The sequence below is a fragment of the Dermacentor variabilis genome, chromosome 10, assembly GCF_050947875.1.
Source record: "Dermacentor variabilis isolate Ectoservices chromosome 10, ASM5094787v1, whole genome shotgun sequence".
Lineage (NCBI taxonomy): Eukaryota > Metazoa > Arthropoda > Arachnida > Ixodida > Ixodidae > Dermacentor > Dermacentor variabilis.
In genome coordinates this window covers 15828197-15853125 of record NC_134577.1, presented here as the reverse complement: position 1 = coordinate 15853125, position 24929 = coordinate 15828197, and the positions used below count along the sequence as shown (strand labels likewise).

At 44.1% G+C, this 24929-nt stretch overlaps 1 protein-coding gene across 24 annotated transcripts in view; it reads left to right on the top strand.

The window, feature by feature from the left end:
- The window catches only part of LOC142560005 (uncharacterized), a 161441-nt gene that overhangs the window by 33873 nt on the left and 102639 nt on the right, over positions 1 to 24929 (top strand). For 6 of the 24 annotated variants that reach the window (XR_012823290.1, XR_012823289.1, XR_012823288.1 and 3 more), the window contains one exon: positions 7476 to 7582. The exons of 16 other annotated variants lie outside the window; for them this stretch is intronic. The gene's annotated coding sequence lies outside the window, so the exon portion shown is untranslated. Of the gene's footprint in view, positions 1 to 7475; positions 7583 to 21842; positions 21926 to 24929 lie in introns of those variants that run through there. 2 more of the 24 variants (XR_012823286.1, XR_012823287.1) reach the window with 2 other exon arrangements.

Below are 24929 nucleotides of genomic sequence, written 5' to 3'. Positions count from 1 at the left end.
CTCCATGTAACCGCTGAGGCTCTAGACCTTCCCATTTGCAAAAGTATAAATCGAAGAAGCGCACATGAGATGGGGACAGAGCACGCCAGTTTTGAAACTTCAAGGCAGGTGTTGGGCATTATAGAGTCCTGAATATAGTCACACGGCAACGATAGCCGAGCCGCAGTATAGGCAGCCCAGCTTGTAGGCGGTTCATCACTGCGTTGCATTGCATTGGAAGCACCAGTGAAATATAGCGTTATCTGATTCCAAAATTGTTATGCTGTGAGCGTGCTTTATTCTCGATACAAGACAGAACCGTTAAAGAAAACTTGATAGACTAAGTTATGATCATTGATATAAGAAAAAAACGAGCTTAGCACCTATTTGATACGTTACATATTGCTGGAATTACAAATGGAATGCAATGATTACAGACTTGTATTTTCAAAGACATTGATAAGCACCCCTCAGGATTTGGCAATTGCCGCCGTACACACTCCAACCCATTCTTATTCCGTAAATTTCTAGGATTTGACTTGCGATCATGAATTTTTGTCTTTCCAGGCTATTTATTATTACCTTTGTCGGCTATATAATGTTCAACCCTACTCTTACACTTTCTCGCTTAACGTGCTCAATCATTTGTTTCATCTCCTGTGTTGCTGAACAAGATAATATGATCTGCAAAGCTGAGGTTGAGATATTCCCTATTATTCCTCACTCCTAAGGCTTTCGTCTAATAGCTTAAATACTTCTCTTGAGCATGCAGTGAATAGCACTGCAGAAATTGTCTCCTTGCTTGACGCCTTTAAGGAACTATCAGACATGGTTTGGGATATCATTGGCCGTAGTGAGAGTAGAACTGGTGAGGCTTATACAGTGCTGACTAACGGCCATGTCTTTTGCTATAAAGGTCTCCCAGATAAGAAACAATACGGGGTAGGATTCCTAATCCATAAGGATAGCGGGAAACATTGAAGAATTCTACAGTATAATGAGCGGGTAGCTGTAGTCGTAATCAAACTTAATGAGTGGTATAGATTAAAGGTAGTACAAGCCTACGCTACAACATCCAGTCACGATGATGACGAAGTAGATCACTTTTATGAAGATGTTGAATTAGCGATGAGAAAAGTGCAAACTGAGTATACCATAGTAATGGGTGACTTCAATGCAAAAGTGGGGAAAAAGCAAGCTGGTGAACAAGCAATTGGCAACTACGGCGTCGATTCTAGGAATGCTAGAGGAGAGATGCTGGTAGAATTCACACAAAGGAATGAGCGTCGAATAATGAACAACTTTTTCAGGAAGCGTAGCAACAGAAAGTGGACCTGGAGAAGCCCTAATGGCGAAACAAGAAATGAAATTGACTTCATACTTTCTGCTGATCCCAGCATAGTGCAGGATGCAGAAGTGATAGGTAGGTAAAGTGCAGTGATCATAGGTTAGTGAGGGCTAGGATTCACCTCAATTTGAAGAAAGAGCAAAATTGGTCAAGAAGAAGCAGATCAGTCCAGAGGCAGTAAAGGTAAAAGCAGACAAATTCAGGCTGGTACTTGCAAACAAATATGCAGCCTTAGAACAGAGAAATGAAGATGACATATAGATAATGTATGAAACCGTAACTTGGCTTGCTCCAGAGGTAGCAATTGAAGTGGGAGGCAAGGCGCCAAGGCAACCAGTAGGCACTCTCCCAAGTAAGAAAGGATCTAATAAAGAAGCAACAAAGAATGAAAGTGTCGAACTCACGAGATAAGATGGAATTCGTGGAAGTGTGAAAACTGACCAACAAGGCGAAAATAACTGATATTCGTAACTATAACATGAGAAAGACTGAAGAAGCCATAAAGAATGGATGCAGCCTGAAATCAGAAGGAAACTTGGCATAGGACAAACTATGATGTATGCACTGAAAGATAATCAGGGTAATATCAGCAATTTCGAAGGTATAGTAAAAGCAGCGGAAGAATTCTATACTGACCTGTACAGTACCCAGAGGAGTCAGGATACCTCCATTCGGAGCAGTAAAGATCATGTTCCAGAAACTCCTCCTGTAACTAGCGATTATAGGTCAGAAGGGCCTTGCAAGACATGAAACGGGGAAAAGCGGCAGAAGAAGAGGGAATAACAGCCTGTTTAATAAAAGATGGAGGGGATATAATGCTTGAAAAACTGGCGGCTCTCTACCAAATGTCTATAGACTTCAAGGGCCCCAGAAAGCTGGAAGAAGGTAAACATTATACTAATCCACAAAAAGAGAGACGTTAAAGAATTTAAAAAATTATATGCCCATTAGCTTACTCCCAGTATTATATAAAATATTCAGGATAACTGGCATTAGAATAAGGGCGACACTGGACTTTAGCCAACCAAGGGAACAAGCTGGCTTCAGGAAGATATACTTTACAATGGATCGCATCCATGTCATTAATCAGGTAATCGACAAACCCGCACAGTACAATCAACCTCTCTATATGGCTTTCATAGATTACGAAAAGGCATTTAATTCAGTATAGATACCAGCAGTCAGAGGCATTACGTAACCAAGGAGTACAGACCGTTTACGTAATTGTCTTGCAAAATGTCTACAGAGCTTTCACAGCTACCTTAATTCTACACAAGTAGGAACATACCTATAAAGAAAGAGGTCAGACAGGGAGACACAATCTATTCGCTGCGAGGTTGTAAGAAGTATTTAAGCTCTAAAAGTGGTAAGGCATAAGAGCAAAGATCGACGGCGAATATCTCAGAAACCATCGGTTTCCCAGTGACATTGTTTGATTCAGCAACACTGCAGACCAGTTACAACAAATGATTGAAGACCTTAACATAGAGAGTGTAAGAGTTGGGTTGAAGAAAATTGTGCCGAAGAGAACGATAGTAATTAATAGCCGAGCAAGGGGACGACAGTTCAGGATCGCCAGTCACCTAGGTCAATTTACCTATGTCAATTAGTCACAGGGAACCCTGATCCTGAAAGGAAATTCATAGAAGATTAAAGATGGGTTGGATCGGATACGGCATACATTGTCAGCTCCTGACTGGAAGCTTACCATTACCATTGAAAAGGAAAGTGTACAATAAGTGCATTTTACCGGTGCTGACATATGGGGCACAGACTTGGAGCCTGACAAAAAAGCTTGAGAACAAGTTAAAGCCCCGCAAAGAGCGATGGAACGAAGAATGCTAGGCATAACGTTAAGAGAAAGAAATAGAGCGGTTTGGATCAGAGAGCAAATGGTTATAGCCGATATTCAAATTGACATTGAGAGAAAAGAATTTAATGGTCATTTAATGAACAGGTTAGATAACCGTCGGACCATTAGTGTTACACAATAGGTGGCAAGAGCAGGGAAGCGCGCTCGAAGGTAGCAGAAAACTAGGTGGGGCAATGAAATGAGGCAATTCGTGGGCGCTATAGTTTGAATCGGTTGGTGCAGGACAGGGGTAACTGGAGATCGCAGGGATAGGCCTTCGTCCTGCAGTAAACCTAAAATAGGCTGATGATGATGATGATGTTGATGATGACGAACGTAAGAAAGACTGAGGAAGCAGTAAAAAATTGATGCAGAATGAAATCAGACAGATAACTTGGCATAGGAGAAGCCAAGATGTATGCACTGAAAGATAAGCAGGATAATATCACCAGCAATTTTGAAGACACAGTAAAAACAGCGGAGGAATTCTACACTGACCTGTACTGTACCCAGAGGAGACTGGATACCTCTATTCAAAGTAGCAAAGAACGGGTAATAGAGGCTCCTTCTATAAATAGCGATGAAGTTAGGAGCTCTTTGCAAGACATGAAACGGGGAAAAGCGGCAGGAGATGATGGAATAACAGTCGATTTAATCAACGATGGAGGCGACATCATGCTTGTGAAGCTGGCGGCCCTTTATACGAAATCTCTCACGACTTCAAAGGTCCCAGATAACTGGAAGAATGCCATCATCATCATCATCATCAGCAGCAGCAGCAGCTTGCTTTATGTCCACTACAGGACGAAGGCCTCTCCCTGCGATCTCCAATTACCCCTGTCCTGCGCCAACTTATTCTAAGTAGCGGCCACGAATTTCCTAATTTCATCGCTCCACCTTGTCTTCTGCCGTCCTCGACTGCGTTTCCCTTCTCTTGGTAACCATTTTGTAACCCTAATGGTCCAGCGGTTATCTAATGTGCGCATTACATGACCTGCCCAGTGCCATTGTTTTCTCCTAAAGTGAATTAGAATAGCGTCTATACCCGTTTGCTCCCTGAAAAAAACCGCTTTCTTTGTTTCCTAAAGTTATGCCTAGCATTCTTCGTTTCATTGCTCTTTGCGTGGTCCCTAACTTGTTGTCAAGCTCCTTTGTCATTCACCAAGTATCTGCCCCATATTTCAGCACCTGTAAAATGCACTGATTGTATATCTTCCTTTTCAGTGATAACGGTAAGCTTTCAGTCAGGAGCTGACAGTGTCAGCCGTATGCGATCCAAGCTATTTTGATTCTATGAATTTCTTTCTCATGATCAGGGTTTCTTGTGATTAATTGACTTTGGTAAACGTACTCCTTCAGACTCTAGAGGCTGGCTTGCGATCTTGAATTCTTCTTCCCTTGCCCGGCTATTCATCATTACCATCGTCTTCTGTATATTACTCTTCAACTCCACTGTCGCACTCTCTCTACTCCTAAGCCTTCCCACTTTAATAGCTTGAATACTTCTTCCCGCCTCGCAGTGAATAGATTGTCTCCCTGTCTGACCTCATTTTCTATAGGTATGTACCTACTTGTGTAGAATTAAGGTAGCTGTGAAATCTCTGTAAACATTTTCAAGATATTTACGTAAGCGTTCTGTACTCGTTGATTACGTAATGCCTCTATGACTGCTGGTATCTCTACTGAATCAAATGCATTTTCGTAATCTATGAAAGCCATATAGAGAGGTTGATCGTACTCTGCGGATTTGTCAATTACCTGATTAATGACATGGATTCGACACATTGTAGAGTATGTTGCCTCGATTGGCTAAAGTCCAGTGTTGCCTTTATTCTATTAAAATGCATCTTGGTAAATATTTTATATAATACTGGGAGTAAGCTAATGGGTCCATAATTTTTTAATTCTTTAACGCCTACCTTAATGTGGATTAGTATTATGTTTCCATTCTTCCAGTTTTCTGGGACCCTTGCAGTCGATAGACACTTCGTATAAATAGCCGCCCGTTTTCCAAGCATTGTGTTTCCTCCATCTTTGATTAAATCGACTGTTATTTCATCTTCTCCTGCCGCTCTTCCTCGTTCCATGTCTTGCAACGCCCTTCTGACCTCATCTCTGGTTATAGGAGGAGTTTCTGGATACTATTCATTATTGTTTCGAATGAAGTTCTCCTGAGTCCTCTGGGTACTGTACAGATGAGTAGAGAATTATTCCGTTGCATTTACTATAACTTCGAGATTGCTGATGATGTTATCCTGCTTTTCTTTCAGTGCATACAACTTGATTTGTCCTATTGCAAGCTTTCTTCTCTCTGATTTCAGGTTGCGTCCATTTTTTATGGCTTCTTAAGTCTTGCTCATGTTAGTTTTGAATATCACTTATTTTCGCTTTGTTGATCAGTTTCGATACTCCTGTGAATTCTATGTTACTCTTCAGTTGGACGCTTTCATTCTTTGTGGTTTCTTTATTAGGTCCTTAGTTACTTGGGAGAGCTTGCCTACTGGTTGCCTTGGTGCCTTGCCTCCCACTCCAATTGCTGCCTCTGAAGCCAGCCTTGTTACGGTATCATTCGTTTCCGCAATGTCATCTTCATCTCTCTGTTCTAAGGCTGCATATTTGTTTGCAAGTACCAGCCTGAATTTGTCTGCTTTTACGCTTACTGCCTCTAGGTTGACTTGTTCCTTCTTGACCAGTTTAATCTTTCTCTCTTCAAATTAAGGTGAATCCTAGCCCTCACTATCCTATGATTTGCAATTATTTGCAGCCTCGCGGAAATACAGAGGATCAGTACTCACGTACGGGGCAGAAACCTGGAGGCTTACGAAAAGGGTTCTACTTAAATTGAGGACGACGTAACGAGCTATGGAAAGAAGAATGATGGGTGTAACATTTAAGGGAGGGAGATAAGAAGAGAGCAAATTGGGTGAGGGAACGAACGCGAGTTAATGACATCTTAGTTGAAATCAAGAAAACGAAATGGGGGGGGGGGGGCATGGGCAGGACATGTAATGAGGAGGGAAGATAACCGATTGTCATTAAGGGTTACGGACTGGTTAAGTATGGACAGCTGGGCTAGTTGATTGTGATTAGAATTATGAAACATCGTTCGTGTCGTCTTTCTCTTCTTGCCTTTGTTCACTGGCGTTCGTGTTGTCTTTCTTTTCTTGTCCTTGTTCATTTGTGCGCTGGAACGATGTTTCATAACTCTAATCACAACCAACTAGCCCAGCTGTCCATACTTAGCGATATACTTTCTACTGGCGTTCATGTTGTCTTTCTCTTCTTGTCCTTGTTCATTTGTGCGCTGGAACGATGTTTCATAATTGTAGTTACGGACTGGATTGCAATGGGAGGGAAACATAGCAGGGGGCGGCAGAAAGTTAGATGGGCGGATGAGATTAGGAAGTTTGCAGGGACAACATGGCGAGAATTATGTTGAATTCCAATGGCGGAGTCGGAGCAAGTTTTTCTGCTCGTTTCGGAGCAAGTTTGTTCCAATATTTAACATGGATAAGCGGGCTAGTTGGTGGTCGTTATTGGAATGCATCATGTAACCGCACAAAAACAAGGGACAAAGAAGGAACACACAGGACAGGCGCCGCGCCTGTCCTGTGTGTTCCTTCTTTGTCCCTTGTTTTTGTGCGGTTACGTGATGCATTTGTTCCCATGACCGAGTGAGGGCGGCAGTAAGGTGTTCCAATGAGAGAGTCGGAGTGGATTCAGAGCGGGAGTCACTCCGTGGAGCAGGAAAAGATGCTCCGCCAAAATCGGCGGAGTGCTGACAACTGAACGCATCTCGAGTTAATCGCGTGGGCACCGAATCTATGAGAAAGCTGGTCTTAACACCCCAAGAGATGCCGATAACTGGCGCCTTTGAAAAGGCATAAAAAAGGAAACCAAATGTTGACCGCTAAATAGCTGTCAAGCCTCAACATTGATTTGACGGCGCTTTAGAAATGTGTGTGAGGACTGGTGGCGTGGGCGGGGAGGGAGGGGGGGGTATGCTGCTTTATTTTGGGGGAGGAGGGCGGTTCCCCCCCCCTCCCCTCCTGGGTACGTGCCTTGCCGACACAATAGCGTGCACATTGACCGAAGCAGAGCGCGGCGATTGAAGCCATCAGATATTCAGTGTAAGATTCAAAGTTTGAAGAACGACTTCATGCGATCTACGAAGATTGCTGATAGCACGAAAGCGTCAATGAATTGTACGAAATGCGGCGTTTATGATAGGTGATAACGATTTCAGAAACGACGACCACTCTGGTAGAAAAATGAGGAGGCGTATGCTATATGCAGGTTAACTGTGCTCGGTCGCCAAGGCAACGGCTGGTCATGAGCAATGCCGTGTAAAAGTGGCAGAATGCTGTCGGGGCCTCGCTGCGGACGACGTGGCTGAAAGTGCGGTAAGTGGCACGAATATTATTTTTTGTACTAAGACACCGAAAATTGTGTACGCGATCACGTGCAAATTATTGCAGTTAAAGCAATATTATTGTGCTTATAAATGCCAAAAAGAATTGTGGTTTGACGTGCGAAAACTATGATCTGATCATTAGGCATTCTGTAGTGGGTGACTCCGGATTAATTTTGACCATCTGGGGTTCCTTAACGTGCACCCAAATTTAAGTACACGGGTGTTTTTGCGTTTTGACCTCATCGAAATGCGGCCGCTGTGGCCGGGATTCGATGCCGTGACTTCATGCTCAGCAGCGCAAAACTAAAGCCATTAAGCAACCACGGCGGTTAGAAATGGCGAAAAAATAATTTTCGCTACTGATCTTCGTAAAAACATTTCCGGACCAGTTTCTCGATGATGTCACCTTCAAGTGTATCATCGCGTAGAGCAGTTTGAGCCCTTACTACAGCGTTGCTCTAGTCTGCTGCAATGATGTTAAGGACATTAGCCCTTCTTTTTAGCCCTTCTCACAGCGATGCTTTAGTTTGCTGCAGTGCTATTAAGAACATTTACACTGGCAAAGTATTCCTTGTACTAACAGCATTTCTTCAGCCAAGTACCCGAGCGGGTTATAGCATTATAGACGAAGTTAGCGTGGCACAAACGAAGCGAAAATACATTTTTAGGCCGTGCAAATTCAGTATGGGCTAAGCTTCATAATATCCACCATAACGGTGGCACTGAAATGTTTCTAGGCCCAGCACATCACCCCCCCCCCCCCCCGATCCGCTCATGCTTAATGCACATTTCGTCTTTTCGGGGCGCTCCAGAGGTAGTCACTTTGTTCGGGTGGTCTAAAAAGGTCGCTCTCAGTACATTCCGTTCATCTGCTGTAGCGAATGAACGACTCCCGAACCGTCTTGAAGCGTCCAATGTATTTGACGATTGCCGATCTTTCTCGCCATCATTGTTGTCAGATGAGTGTTGCTTTAATTTCTTCCTTCACAAGAAAAGGTTTGGTTCTTTCATTCTTAGAGCGCATGAAACTCGGGCAAGATGGTAGGGACTTCATTAATTTGTTCTATTATACAGTGGTTCCTGCTTGTTCACCACTACAGGGTGTCAATTTGTATGCATGCATGTATGTATGCTTTATTGCCACAAACGTACAGTATTGCTGAGGGAAAGAGGGAAATGAAGCTGCTGGTAGGCAGCTTGACCAGGCCCAATATAATGTACTCTAAAAATTTTAGTGTTTGTTTATCCAATGGGTGACACCCTTACGGTCAAGGGTTTTAAAAAATTGAAAGAACAGCACGTTGCAACGAAAACTATGCTCTGCAGCTCTCATCAGCATCGCGTTCCCTATGCCACCACCCTCCTTCCTCTTCGCATTTAATGATCTTTCTTATTTCCCCAAACCCCTTCCCCAGCGTTAAGTAGCAGGCTAGTGGCGCCATACTCAGGGCGACCTCTCTGCCTTTCTGCCAATAGAAATTATCTATGTATAGCACAGGATAACGAGATCCATCTAGATGTGCGACGAGAAAAAGCTGGTTGAAACTACAATAATTATGACAGCCTTGGCACCAACAAAATATCCGACAGGACAATTTGAAAGCGAAAGCTCCGAATGTTTTTTCCAAAGGGCGGTCCGTGTTCTTTGTCACAGCAATCATCATTCTTGCCAGAAAAAGTCCGCTAACAGGATACTTTCATTGGTCCATACGCACGATTTGTTCTTGCTCCTTAAACGTGAAGGTAAAGGGACAACCGAACGCCTTCTGTAAAACCGTAAAGCTGAAAATTTTTACAGTGCGATCCTTACTTTTTTAATTGCTTAAGTCTCTATAGCAGAGAAATCTTTATCCCCAGCAAGCATTTTATTCCTCTTCGGGGAAGTGTAAGCGTAGGAAGCACAGCATTATTTAACGTAAGTCAGCTCTCATCACCATCGATATAAGTGCCCAGTTGTCGCTGCTTTTAGTTGTTTTTAATCTTTCGTTCGTGAATTTTTCTAGTTTTATTTCGTGGACGGTGACCGTGATGAGATGCCAATGGATGCACCGCTGCGTTTGTGACCTAATGCAGCTGCCTCTATATTATTGTCTTCACAGCTCATCAATAAATTTTTATTTGAGGCTATTCATGCAACCGATTCAACTAATTAGAATATCAGTAAGTAAATGCCTATCAAGAAGTTAGCTATCAAGAAAGGGATGAAACAAGGAGACATACTCTCCAATAATATTAACTGCATGCTTATAAGTATTCAAGCTATTAAACTGGAACAGCTTAGGAGTGAGGATCAACGGCGACAATGTCAGAAACTTTAGGTTTGTAGATGACGTTGTCTTGTTGAGCAACACTGGGGACGAATTACAATAAATATTGAGAACATTAACCGAGAAAGTGTAAGAGTGGGGTGTAAGATTAATATGCAGACCACAAAGGTAATGTTCAATAGCCTGGCAAGTGAAGAAGAATTAAGGTAAAACTCTTGCTTGGACTAGTTGGTTCATGCTTGAATTAGTAAAGGCAAGGCGCAGAAGACCGGGACTCAAGAGAAGCTCGGCTTGCCAGTCTCGAGTGGCGCCGGTCCTGTCGTTTGTGTTCTTCTTCTTGAGTCCTGGTCTTCTGCGCCTTGCCTTTACTAATTCAAGAATTAAGGACCGCCAGTCAGCCTCTTGAGTCTGAAGGAGTACGTTTGCCTAGGTCAACTAATCACAGGGGAGTCGGATCATGAGAAGGAAATTCATAGAATAAAAATGGGTTGGGGCACATACAGAATGCATTACCAAATACTGCCATCGAGCTTGCCACTTACATTGAAAGGAAAAGTGTACAACCATTACATTCTGCCTGTGCTAACATATGGGACAGGAACTTGGAGCTCAAGAACAACTTCATTACCGCGCAAAGAGCGATGGAACGAAAAATGTTAGATGTAGCGTTAAGAGACGGGAAGAGAACGGTGTGAATTAGTGAACAAACGAGGATGGCCGATATTCTAGTTAACAATAGGTGAAAAAAATTCACGCAGAAACTACTTTGGGCGTTGTATAATTATGCGTAAGCATTGTACCACTCGCTCATCTTCACACAGCCCATTGTAATTATCAATGTTATGAAACTTGATCCGAAAAGGATAAACCCTTATCAACCCTCATCGGTCATCAGTCTTATCGAACTTGATCCGACGTTTATCAACTAATATTGGTCCATATCAACCTGGGTATCCAACGAAGCTGTTGCAAAAACCACCACTACATTTGCTGAGGGGGGTATCCAATACCTTAGTGACGGTTCGTATCCTTGTTTTGAGCTTGTTCTTTCATCATCATTATCAGTCTATTTTATGTCCACTGCAGGACGAAGGCCTTTTCCCGCGATCTCCAATTACCCTTGTCCTGCGCCAACCGATTCGAACCAGAACCAGTTTCATCGCCCCACATAGTCTTCTGCCGTCCTCGACTACGTTTCCCTTCTCTTGGTACCGATTCTGTAACCCGAATTGTCCAACAACTATCTAACCGGCGCATTACATGACCTGCCCAGCTCCATGTTTTTCTCCTACTGTCAATTAGCATATCTGCTATACCTGTTTGCTCCCTGATCCAGACCGCTATCTTTTTTTCTCTTAACGTTATGCCTAGCAATCTTGGTTCCATCGCTCCTTGCGCGGTCCTTAACTTGTTCTCAGGCTTTTTTGTCGACCTCCATGTTTCTGCCCCATGTGTTAGCAGCGGTAGAATGCATTTATTGTTTACCTTTCTTTTCAGTAATAGTGGTAAGGTTCCAGTCAGGCGCTGACAATGTGTGCCGTATGCGGTCCAACACATTTTTATTCTTCTATAAATTTCCTTCTCATGATCATGGTTCCCTGTGATTAATTGACCTAGGTAAAAGTACTCCTTCACAGACTCTAGAGGCTGACTGGCGGTCTCGAACTCCTGTTCGCTTGCTCGGGTATTCATGATTATTATTGTCTTCTGCATATTAATCTTCAACCCCACTCTTACTCTCTCTATTAAGGTACTCAATCATTTGTTGTAACTCGTCTGCATTATTGCTGAATCGAACAATGTCATCGGCAAATCGAAGGTTGCTGAGATATTCGCCGTCGATCTTCACTCCTCAGCCTTCCCAGTTTAATAGCTTGAATACTTCTTCCAAGCACGCAGTGAATAGCTTTGGAGAGATTGGGTCTCCTTGTGTGACCCATTTATAAGTATCGCCGTGCTTTTCTTGGGTAGAAAGAAGGCAGCTGTGAAACCTCTGCAGATATTCTCCAAGGTATTTACGCAAGCGGTCTGTAATCCTTGATTACGTAATGCCTCTATGACTACTGGTATCTCTATTAAACCAAATGCCTTTTCGTAATCTATGAAAGCCACAGAGAGAGGCTTATTGTACTCTGCGGATTTCTCAATAAACTGATTAATGACATGGATGTGATCCATTGTTGAGTATTCCTTCCTGAAGCCAGCCTGTTCCCTTGGTTGACTAAAGTCCAGTGTTGTCTTTATTTTATTGGAGGTTATTTTGGTAACTATTTGTACAGTACCGGGAGTAAGCTAACGGGCCTATAATGTTCCAGTTCTTCAATGTCTCCTTTTTTGTGGATTAGTATAATGTTTGCATACTTCCAGTTTTCTGGGACCATTGTAGTTGATAGACAGTTCCTATAGAGAGCCACCAGCTTTTCATCTTCGATCAAATCGGCTGTTATTCAATCTTCTCCTGCCGCTTTTCCCCGTTTCATGTCTTGCAAGGCCTTTCTGACCTCTACACTAGTTATTGAAGTTCCTGTATCCTGTTCATTACTGTTTGTAATGGAGGTATCCTGACTCTTCTGGGTAGAGGAGGAGAAGTAAAAAGTTTATTTGCTCTAATTGGTTAGAAATTAGCACTGTACAGGTCAGTATAGAATTCTTCTGCTGCTTTTACTATACCTTCAAGATTGCTGATATTACCCTGCTTATCTTTCAGTGCATAGATCTTGGTTTGCCCTATGCCAAGTTTCCTTCTCATTGATTTCCATTTCTTTACGGCATCTTCAGTCTTTCTCACGTTATAGTCTTGAATATTACTTATTTTTGTTTTGTTGATCAGTTTTGATAGTTCCTCGAAGTCTATCTTATCTCTTGAGTTGGACACTTTCATTCTTTGTCGTTTATTTATTAGGTCTTTTGTAAATTGGTTGCCTTGATACCTGACCTGCAACTTCAGTTGCTGCCTCTGAAGCCAGCCTACTTACGGTTTCATTCATCATCTCTACGTCCTGTTCATCACTCTATTCTAAGGCTGCATATTTGTTTGTAAGTACCAGCCTGAATTTCTCTGCTTATACCCTTACTGCCTCCAGGTTGAGGTGTTTCTTCTTGACCAATTTTACTCTTTCTCTCTTGAGATTGAGGTGAATGCTGGCGCTCACTAACTTATGATCACTGCAGTTTACCCTACCTATCACTTGTACATCCTGCACTATGCTGGGATCAATAGAAAATATGAAATCAATTTCATTTCTTCTTTCACCATTAGGGCTTTTCCAGGTACACTTTCTACGCTTCCTGAAAAAGGTGTTTATTATTGGAAGATTGTTCCTTTCTGCAAATTCTACCAGCATCTATTCTCTAGCGTTTCTAGTATCGACGCCGTAGCTGCCAACTGCTTGTTCACCAACCTCCTTTATCCCCAATTTTGCATTGAAGTCACCCATTACTACAGTATACTGAGTTTGCACTTTTCTCATTGCTAATTCAACATCTTCATAAAACCGACCTAGTTCATCATCATCGTGACTGGATGTAGGCGCTTAGGCTTGTACTACCTTTAATCTATACCTCTGATTAAGTTTGATTTCGACTACAGCTACCGTCTCATTAATACTGCAGAATTCGTCAATGTTGCCTGCTATGTTCTTATGGATTAGGAATCCTACCCCGTATTGCTTCTTACGTGGGAGACGACCTCTATAGCAGATGACATGGCCGTTACTCAGCAATGTATAAGCCTCACCAGTTCTTCAAATCTCACTATGGCCGATGATATCCCAATGTCTGATAGTTCCTCAGAGTCCTGCTAAGCTAGCCTCACTCGACAGAGTTCGGCTGTTAAAGGTTGACAGGGTCAGTTTCCATTGGCGGCCTGTCCGGACGCAGATATTCTTAGCACCCTCTGCTGCATTACAGGTCTGACCGCCGCCTTGGTCAGATGCTCTGCAGCTGCTGGGGACGGAGGGCCATGGGTTAATTGTAGCAATCATGTTGTTTATTGAAACGTATGGGTGGCTGTTCTTTGTGTTGTATAGGTGATTTTAATGGATGTATGCAGTGTTTGCTTCACTTTTATGAGCGCTTGTAGTGACTGCCTTACGTGGTATAAGCCATTTCATTTCTTCCTTGCTTACGGAGTTATGAGCCATTGCTCTCGGATTGGGTCTGCAGTGTTGAGTGATATTTTGGTATGTTGCCACTGATCTCTTCTTTGTCTTCCGGTGCCTGGTCGATAAGTTCTCGGGCCTTGTAGTGGGCGAGGTTCTTGCTCTCCAGAGAGGCGTGTGCAGGTGTCGGCACTATTTCAACATTTATTTCTAGTACTGTGCTGTTCTTATACGTATAGTCGTTGGTGCCACCCAGCCCGACGTAAAGCTGCTGCACATTTCTGTAGAACCAGTTATAATGGATGTTGCCGTAGTCTGTGTTAGGGCTAATGCCACGCTTAGTTCCTCTCCTTCCTGTGTTGTTGCATATGACATGGTGGCGCTGACGAGGAGATCCGTCTTTGTCGGCACCACGACTGCTTTGGCTCTTCCCCACGGTATGCGGCTGCGTCTGTATAGCCTACCTCGTGTCGAAACCCGTAAGTCCGGCCCAGGGCCTTGGCTCTTGCTTCGCGCCGCCCTTGGTGGCAGGCAGTGTTTATATTTTCCCGTAAGTGATGGATCATGCCGTGACGTCCCCAATCTTATGGGCGTAGTCTGGGTGGTTTAGCATATGTTAGGGAGTTCCACTTGATTTGTTTTAGAACTTTCCTCCCTGTTTGGGTCGTAGCCAGACGCATTTTCTGACTGGAGAAGTGGCCTTCTATTAGGTCTTCAACCGTGTTATGGAGACCAATACTCAGAATGCTGTCTGCGGTCATGCTCATAGGGATGCCAAGTGCTTGCTTTGTAGTTTTTCGAATGAGTATGTTTAGTTTGTCTTTGTTTTCGTCAGTGCCACGTACGGTGCTGCGTACGTCACCCTAGCCGGGATGAAGGCTCGAACGAGGTGGATGGGTTCGTTCTCTTTCATGCCTCGGTGTCTGTTTGTTATTGTACGAATCATCAGTAAGACCAGCTGCTTTGTCCTGGTGAGGTGTTGGAGCATCTGGTCGCATTTTGCGTTAGCTTGTATGAGGAGTCCGAGGATTGTGAAGGTTTTGGACGGCTTTATAACCTGTCCCTTTAGGATGATCTGCATACTAGCTTCATCCTTCTGGGTGCGACGCCGCCGGACCACAAGAAGCTCTAACTTCTGTGGCGAGCAGACAAGTCCGATCTCTTTTGCATCTTGGTTTACCGTGTCCGCTGCCATTTGCAGGGTGTCTTACACGCCGCCGAGCGAGTCCGCACCCGTCCATAGGGTCGCATCATCTGCTTATAGTGCATGGCGTAGGTTCGGTATGCCCCCCAGCCGCCCCGGGAGCCCCAGGAGCGCCATGCTGAAGAGAATCGCGCGAAGAACCGAGCCCTGGGGAGTGCCTTTGCTTTTGAGTGTGATGGTGACAGGCTGCATCCCCGATCTTGGTGATGGCTGTGCGGTGAGATAGAAAATCAGCAACGTAATTCTGTGTTCCCTCCCGGCATCCTGTGTTGCTAATTCCGTAGGATAGCCTCGTGTGCTACTTTATGAAATGCCCCCTTCAGGCCTATCCATGAATGTATGCACTGTACGCTTCTCTTTGCGCTTGTATACTCTGCCTTACGTGGGTATGAGCCATTGCATTCGTCTGCCGTGACGGACGTACAGGATTATCGTTGGTGGTATCGAAATAATTACGCATATAAAAAAGGAGCTGGGGAGGCCATGTAATGCGTAGGGTAGATAACTGGTGGATGATTAGAACGACAGAATAGGTGTCATGGGAAGGGAAGCGCAGTCGAGCGCAGCACAGAACTAGGTGGGTTGCTGAAATTATGGAATTTGCAAGTGCAAGTTGGAATCGGCTAGTGTAAGACAGGGGTAATTTGCGATCGCGGGTAGAGGCCCTTGTCCTGCAGTGAACATAAAAAAATATAAGTATTCCCACATGAAAAAACAACGCAATCAAAAACATCGCTAGGAAGTTTTAGGAAGATAAATTGCGCCACAAATAAAAAGAAATGCAAGCAACAGTTAAAACAGTATTGCAGCGCAGTATGTGAAGCATGAACTGCACAGTTGAACCACAAAATGCATGTGAAAAGTGCCATTATTCAGTGGTAAGATAACCAAAAGTGTTTTTTCTTAAATCCTAATTTTTTAGGTATTACCAAAATTGACCGTAGCCGATTCCACTCGGATGACGTTTCGGAATTGAAGGAATTTCGATGGGAAAATATCCGGCGCTGAGGGGGGAGGAGGTGTGGATTCCTAACTTGCGTGCTTAATATTTGGCTGATGAAAGGGGCGTCGGTGTAATAATGAATGTCTGTTACTACCATGTTCATGATACATATTTTGAAAACAAAAGTACAATGGTATCGGTATGCTCCCCCCGCGAGACCCAAGAGCGCGATGCTAAAGAAAAGCGGGTAGTGAACAGGACCTTTCTGGCATAATGAAAGGGATGCGAGCGAGAAGTTGTTTGTGATTAGTGTTACTCTGGATGAATGCTTGATCATAAAGAATGAAACGTGCTGCGCGTTTTTGAAGAGCTCTAATATCATCAAGGAGAGTTTTGGTATGAGGGTACCATATCGATGGCGCGTTGTCATATTTCCTTCTATGTATTCCAGTATGGGATTTGTGTTAGCCATGATGAAAGTGACATGCGTGTTTCAGACGAGATCGCTTGTTGGATGAACGCCTTGATACTGAAAAGACGACGTTAACCAAAACAAGGGTGTATCGTTAATGCTGTACGCATGAGGCAATGGGGCACTGTGGCGGGAGAATTGTTTAGCATTTTTGAAACATTCGAAGCCATCTTGCATTGCAAGCACCTGTGAGAGATAGCGTTAATATCTGCTTGCAGAAACATCACGCCGTCAGCGTTCTTTATTGTCGATACAGGACGCAATCGTTCAAAAAAGCTCGATAGCCGACGTTAGGTTGTTGAAGAACCCCAGGGCGTCGAAATGATACTGGCGTCCCCTCTACTACCGTGTACCTCGTGATCATATCTTGGTTTTCGCACGTAAAATTCCCAATTTAATTTATATTTCAAGCGTGATCGGAAAGCTGATACGAAAAAAAAAAAAAAAGGGAAGGCCGTGGCCTCCAGTGGCAGGAAAATTGGAGCGCGAGGCAGACGAGGAGCAAGTGCCATGGCGCCAATTTTAAAATGATGGCACTACGATTACTGTACATCGCGAGGCTTAGGTATGGCCAAAAAGAGCCTGTACAGTTTTACCCAACGTCTGTGTAACGGTGAATTCAAATTCTTCGACCGTTTCATCTACAGGGAAGCCGATGAATAACCTCCATGAACGGCAATACGCTGTTCGCCGCGTTCGCTGTTCTCATGCATGTACTTTCACGCATACATCCGTATTCGCATTTTCTTTACGTCAAGTTGTTGTTTACCCGCCGGTATCGAGAGCCAACGAATAAAGTCAAACGTAAATAACCACTGCTGCTGAATGTCCACTGCTTGCATGCGCATTCAGCAGCAGTGGCTAATTACGTTCGACTACACAGAGACAGCGAAAAATCGCTGTCTGTGTGTATCCGTTTCTTTCCACGTCCTCGTTCAGTCGCGCGTCCGCACTCTGCTATGGATTCTAACCAACTAGCCAGCCAACGTGTTTTAACTAAGGTCATCTACGAAGCATTACGCCGTTGCCAATACTTGACTGTTGTTTGCTGGTGCTGTCATACCCACTGATCAAAGTTGTTGACAAAAAAGCATAAATGAAGCGCGTACATATCCAGCGGCCTCTGGTGCACATGCCTAAATTGCCGTCGACGAGGTTCATTGTTAAAGAGCAGCACGTACCGACGGAGTGGAGCATATACAGTGAAACATACCCATGAGAGCGGCCCACATTTTAAGCTTCTCTACTTTCGGGATCGGCCCACATTTTTAGTCCGAACTGTGTTCGGGATCTGCCATGAAAAATGGCCAAACATCCGTTACAGAAAGCTGGGTTGAACTCGTCAAAAATGCTTCGCGTTAAAAACGGCCGTCGAAGACAACATAATTCACTCACTCATTCTCATCTGTACTACTGCTTATTGATCTGAGGCACGGGAAGCAATGTTAGGTAGGCTAACAGACCTTCAAAAACAAGCTGTCCGCCACATAGAAAACCTTGCATGGCTCGATCGCACAGCGCAGGTCTTCTAAAAAAATGCAATACCAAATCTTGATCAGCTATATAACCTCAATCTAGCTACATACTTACACGGCTAAACACAGAAAAAAATGAGTCTGAATTTGTGGACACATATCGAATAGCAAACAAATCAAACTAAGCAACCCAATTTTAAGTTCCACTCTGTCGAACCAAATATGGCACTCAACAATTGAAGTACCTAATACCTACGTTTTTAAATCAACACACGCAAGTTCTAATTAATGTGATAGAATGTATGTCTACGTCTCCTTTCACTAATGTTTTTAAATCTTATTTGTCGTCCTATACATCTGTATAGAATACGTAGGACTTCAAGCACAAAGTCGTTTACGATGTATGTAAAATGATTTTTGTTTTGTGTATTAATAATTGTCGCTAATCTTGCTGTACCAAGTTCTTTTCTCGTACAACGTATTCGCTATTTACTGTTTAATTTCTTATAGCACGTTCTTATAGCCCATGCTGGACAGCGCATGGGCGGTAGGGCTATTGTCAGTCTTCTCTGCCTTTAGCCGTGGTCCGAGTATCTTTGACACGGAGAATGGTCTCGAGTCCAGCCGGTTTAAAATTTAAAGGGCAGGTACACAGTAGGTGCACTAGCACACTACTTGAAGTGCGCCGGCTTAAGTGCGCCGCTTATAGTGTCGAAGTGCATCCTCCCACACGCACTCAGTCCTCATTCTCTTTCTACTCCCCTTCTCGTCACCCCTGGTGTAGGTTAGCAAACCGGGTGCTCGTCTGGTTGACCTCCCTGCCTTTCCTGTCCTTTACCTCTCCCTCTCTCTCTCTGCCTTTAGCTGTTCGTTCTCCTCACCTGTACTGTTAGGGAATTACGAGTTACCCCATTTCCGTATCGGGCATTTATTTATTTTATTTATTTATTTATTTATTTATTTATTTATTTATTTATTTATTTATTTATTTATTTATTTAACATACTTTCAAGGCCCGAAGGCTTTATTAAAGAAAAGAGTAAGTGAACATAGCAAGAAACTTGCGCAAGATACGAAGACATATTCAACGTGGAGTTTCATGAATGGTGGTTTTGAAGGTGTAGGTATCCTGCAGGATGGCTGCGACGTTGGCGGGAAGGTGGTTCCAATATTTATTGCTACACAGTTTAGTAGTGTAGACGGCACACCAGCTTTGAAGCAGTGGTCAGAGTGAGATGATACGTATGACTGTCGGGTGATAAGCTGTTCTTTCAACCAAGGGTTATGGGGGTCGATAATATAAAAACCGAAAGCCGGAAGCATCTACGACTGAAAGAAAGTTCTGTCAAGTGTTGTTTTCATTGAAGTAACGCTAGCATATCGGAAGTAGTTTGATAAGATGAAACGCGCTGCACGATTTCGAATGGCTTCTATGCTGTTTGAGTGTGATGTCAGCCGGGTTCCAAATGGCGCATGCGTATTCTAGTTTGGAGTGAACTAATGATTTGTAGAGAGTTTCAGTGACTATGGTGCAGATGAGAAGTTTCGTATTTGTTTTTGAGTTTGTTTCTAGTATCTTTCGTGAGCTAATCCAAAAGATCGTACAATCTAAATACAAGTGCCACTGTGTATTCGCCGCAGGGTATGTCCCCTTGGTGTTAATACTTATCCGACGACCTCGCGTATGGGCCGCGGTAGTTGCTGGGGCTGTGCCACAGGGTGTCTTACTAGAATCACTGGCAATGAGATCATGATTACAACGACGATGACGATAAATGGCGACAAGAAGTTGAAAGGTGATTCAACCGCTAGTTTACGTCGTTCAAAAGTTTTCGTTCTCAGCGCGGCCTTCACAATAAATCATGCGATTCATGCACCCAATTCTTACCGTCAACTCGCTAAGGAAGACAGCGTCTTCCATAGACTCCGACTGGACGTTAAATCGCCTTCCAGCTTTTGTTTATTAAGTTTTTACAGTAACCAAGATGTTAACGTTATAATAGCCCGCCGCGGTGGTGTAGCGTTATGATACTCTGCTGCTAAGCATGAAGTCGCCGAATCACAACCCGGTTGTTCGGCCGCATTTCTGTGGGGGCGAAATGCAAAACACCCGTGTTCCGCGGGCGCATGTTAAAGATCGCGTGTTGGTCAGAATTAATTAGGAGTCCCCCACTATGGCGTGCCTAATCAAATCGTGTTATGGCACGTAAAAACTAATAATTCAATTAAATATTATAATAGGTAAAGAGCTAGCAGAAGCGCTGGAAATTTAAAACATGCATATTATAACATGGATACAAAATAATGGACACTATCATCGTTTACGATATAATCTCGCCATCAGAAGCTGGTCTCCAACTGACATAATCGTATAGAAGGTTGTGACGTAATGCAATCGCAGTAGTCGTACCAGCCAACAGCGGGTTTACTGTACTATTCTATAATAGAACAAAGATGTTTTTTTTGTAGAAACACGAGAAAATTGCAAATTAAATCGTTTCCTTTCTTTGTTTGCCACCGTAATTTAAAGTTTTTCCAACTTTTCCTAATAGCTTCACACAGAATGCCTCAATTCTATGCAGAAAGCCCGCATAGGCGTACATTTAATCATGTCATGCATATATTTGTGCAGATGCCTCTGTAAATTATGACGCAAGTGTCGCATTAAAAGGTTGATGAGCAGCGTATACTTTAGGGTCCAGGAATGCGCAGCGAATGAAGCCGCAGCTATTCAGTGTAAGGTTGCAAGTTTGAATCAAGGAGGTTAAAGAAAAAAAACTGCTGGAGTGGAGGGAGCGCCCAACAAGTGAAGCCGCCAGGTCGCCATCTTTCGGGAGGCAAGAGCACGCCAGTCGCCGCAGCCTGTGTGTTTCGGGTCGTCGTATCTTGCTGTACGCGGTGCTGTGCAGATCCCAAAATGTGCTAGTGCGCTCGGGTGTTTTTAGGAAAGTTGGCGTACAAGCAGTTGACGTGTTAGCGTTATCCTTCTCATTTCAACAAAGTAGCAGGTTAACACTGCCTTCCTCTAAAATGGAGAATTTTTTATATTAAAGGTCGAAAGAAAACGGCCACCACCAAAGTTCCGTGACTCTGTATGCTGTGAGGATGCTAAAGCACCGGCAACACCGGATGATTATGAAGATAACGAATACTTGCGCTTGTTGCATGTACTGTTATTTTTCATGCTACGTTTTTGTTCTTGTTTTTGTTCTGAGAGCTTTCATGATTGATCAATTATTATGCCGCATTAAAGAAGGAGAATAAGACTAATAATTGCGCGAATGTTATACTTTGCGGCAGCAGCATATTCATGCCCATAAAATATATGAAAGAATGTCCCAGTCTCGCGATCCGTAGACGTCCGATATGGCTCACCTCATCGCCCACAGTGTTGCATTATAACTTGAAAATCCGTTAAGCAATTGAAAACCGCTTGAAAAGTCGGCGAACAGCGCTGCGAAGCTCTCGGCAGGCCGCTTCATGCCCCCCCCCCTTCCTCCCCCTAAAGATGGCAGCCGCCGGCTTCACCCGAGCAGCCATAGGCCACTATACGCGACTTCCACTGCATCCGTCTTCTTTGGTTTGAATATCGTCCGCCATCGACGTCTAAAAATGTTCATGCGAACCAAGGCAGAGCTGATAGTGCGAACGCGTCGATGACTTGCAAGCTGCAGGGTGCGCGATAGATGATAACGATAGCCGCAAGGAAGGCCCCGACGGAAGAACAACGAAGCCTGAGGAGACCTGCGCTGCTCGGGTTAACTCTCCTCGGTTGCCTAGGAAACGGTCTCGCATGCGCCAGACAGGCATAGACGTTACCGCGGCAGAACGCTGTCCGGGCCTGGCTGCGGTCGACGTGTCTGGGAGTGCGGTAAGTGGCACGGATAATATTTTTCGCGCTAGTAAGCTGAAAATTGTGTTGCGAGCGTGGTTACTCTAGTTCGGCGATAAGAAGAGTAACTGTACGTTTCTTGAAAAGAACGCCACAATCTAATTTCGTTTGCAAAATCTCAAAAAACACTTTCGTTTAATTTTGTCGAAACTAATGAAAACCCGGCCATAACACATACGTTGTCGTGACATTCTCCCGTTAGCGCGAACTAACAGCACGCGTTTGTTGTTCGGAAGTAGGAAGATTTTAATGCGACACTTGCCTTCCGGCATTCAAGGTTTGCATGTGAACCTGTAGACCAACGAATTTTTGGAAACTGATATGAGTTTGTTTTATTAGTGCCTGCAGCGGTTTATGCTGACACCTACAATTACAATTTACCGAGGTCGTTATATTTACGACTTGCGTTGGGGCTAGTGGAAATAGTATAACACAGCGCTGTCATATGCTATGCCATGTTTAAGCCGCGCACACGCCTTACGAGCATTTCTCCCCCTTGTGCCCACGGTGCTGGATATTTATGGCTCGAATGCTATCAATGGTGCTAGCTTAATGCCTCTTCCTTCCAAAGCATTCAGTTTTGACCGTTGTAGGTGTGGCTTCATTGTTAGAAATAATTGTGATTGCAGCTGCACTTATGGTGGTCTGACATGAGGTTTGAATGCCACCGCCGTGATGAGCCGCGAGAGCTGGACTTGTACGCTCAATTTTGGTTCGCTAGTCGTGATGACATGCCTTCAGGTCGCGGTGGCACCATGACACATTGTTTATTCGGCGACTCCTTCAACTTAATTCCCACGTGATGTCATGTCTAAGCTAACAATTGAAAGCACGGTTAGCCTGATCTTGGGGCAACGGACGTTTCGAAATATCCTTACAAGAAGCGCTTGATATACTATGTTGGCCGGAGTGTTTATCTGCGGCGAGCTTAATGAAACAAAACATAATATGTTGTTCATTCGATTATGCTGTTTTGTTTTCTAATAATTCGCGCAAATTCGCATTTCTCGCAGCTATCACGATAACCATTCACCATACATTGTTTCTCCCTTTACCGGTTATCGCTTCTACAGAAATATCGCTCTTTATCAGATCATTCGCTCAGGCACAACGTGCTTTTTCTGCATTCGAACTTTGTGAACGTTGTCGCCAATTCGATAGCAGCCTCAGGCTTGCCTTAGAAAATTGCATGTAGTACAGTCGACTGGTTAATTAACAGTACCGCACGAGCGGCGACTCGCCGGCCGGTCGGCGCCGACGAACCGCGGGAAGCGACGAGATCAAGAGCAGCGTATGCGCACCGAGATTACTGGAAGCCGTTATCTCCGATAAGCCGGGCAGCTTCCACAGAGTTAGCCGTGCCATGGGCTGTGTCATGCTGGTATGGAAAGAGGCTAGCAGATGGAACTTGCGCTTCCAGTGTATTTGGTGCCCATGCGCTACTGTTGCAGGTCTCGTCGCTTCGCGCGGTTAGAAGACTGGCCGGCCAGCCAGTCGATGCTTGCGCGCTTTCTGTTAAACAATGGGCTGACTGTATTTTCCCGACGGAATGAAACGCGGTCAGCGTAACGCACGCTTTTTGGCGTAACCCTGCGCCGTGTGCTTGCGCCCGTCGGCAGACATTCGTGGGCCAACGTCGTGCACAAAATTTGACTCGAGAGACTAAACGGGAGTGCGTGCTGCGCGAGGAGGAGGAGGAGGAGTAGATTTTAATGAGGAGAAAGGAGGAGAGGTCGGCCTGGAGAGCGTGTCTCTAGCCTGCTACTCCTCACTAGGGAAAGAAGTGGGAAATACAGGGAAAGGTAGGTGGCTGGTGATTATGTTATGGTACAATGAGATATGTACATACACGTTGTCCAAGATGCAGGTGCGCACTGAAGACTGAAACCGGCTGCGCGAGGATGCGGCATAAGCTATACCACATGCTTAAGAGCTGTTAGGAAAACAGGTCCTGGATATTTAGAGGGGAGAAATAAGTTTAAATGTTTTGAGATTTTACAAAGAAATTGTTGCCGTTTCTTCTCTTAGATTAAGGACTAAGTTAAAGAACCTTATGCGGCCCGTCGTGGTGGCGTAGTGGCTTTGCCGTTGCCCTTCTAAGCCCGAGGGCGCGGTGTCGAATTCCGGCCGCGGCGGCCGCATTTCAATGGGGACGAAATGGGAGAGCGCCCGGGTACCGTGCATTGAATGCCCGTTAAAGAAACCCCATGCGGTTAAAATTATTCCGGAGTCGCCCACTACTGCGTGCCACATAATCAGATCTTCGTTTTGGCACGCGATTCTCCAGATTTAAATTTTTCGTTTCTCCTAAGAACGATTCACTCAAGATTTTAAATTTGTACTAATATGGGGACGTATCTCGCGAGAAAAATCGATCCTGAGATGGTTGGAGAGAGCCGTGTACGCATTCCATGTCACGTACTGACCTGCAACGTTGGATCTGCTTAAGTAGTCAACTGCTTCGGCGCCCCCGCGTGCTTCGGTTTCCGTCGAACTGTTAGCAATTTTAGGTTGGTTGTGGTAGCTTTTGGGGAGAAATTAAAATTCCAACAGTCTAGCTTTTTGCTCGTTTAGAGGGGTTATGTAAAACGTTTACAAAGTTCTGCCATTCTTGAGAAAGTATAACAGGTGTTATTAATGTTAGTCGGCAGCTCTCGCCAGCCGATCAAGCCGCATGTAGACAGATTAAAGAAAAATAATTGATAGTGACAGTTAGGGAATGATAACGTTATATTAGAGATTGGTAGAGGTTAATAATGACAAGTAATGACTAATGACCACTAATGACTTGTAATGACTACTGATTACTCCGAAATGCCCGTTATCTCTTACGAAGTCTTGTAATGACCACATTTGATTAGAAATGACTAGAAATGTCTAGTAATTAGCATTGATGACTAAAATGACTACTAATAAATTGTAATGACTACTGATGACTACGAAATGACCAATATGTCTAACGAGGGCTTCTAATGACCACAAT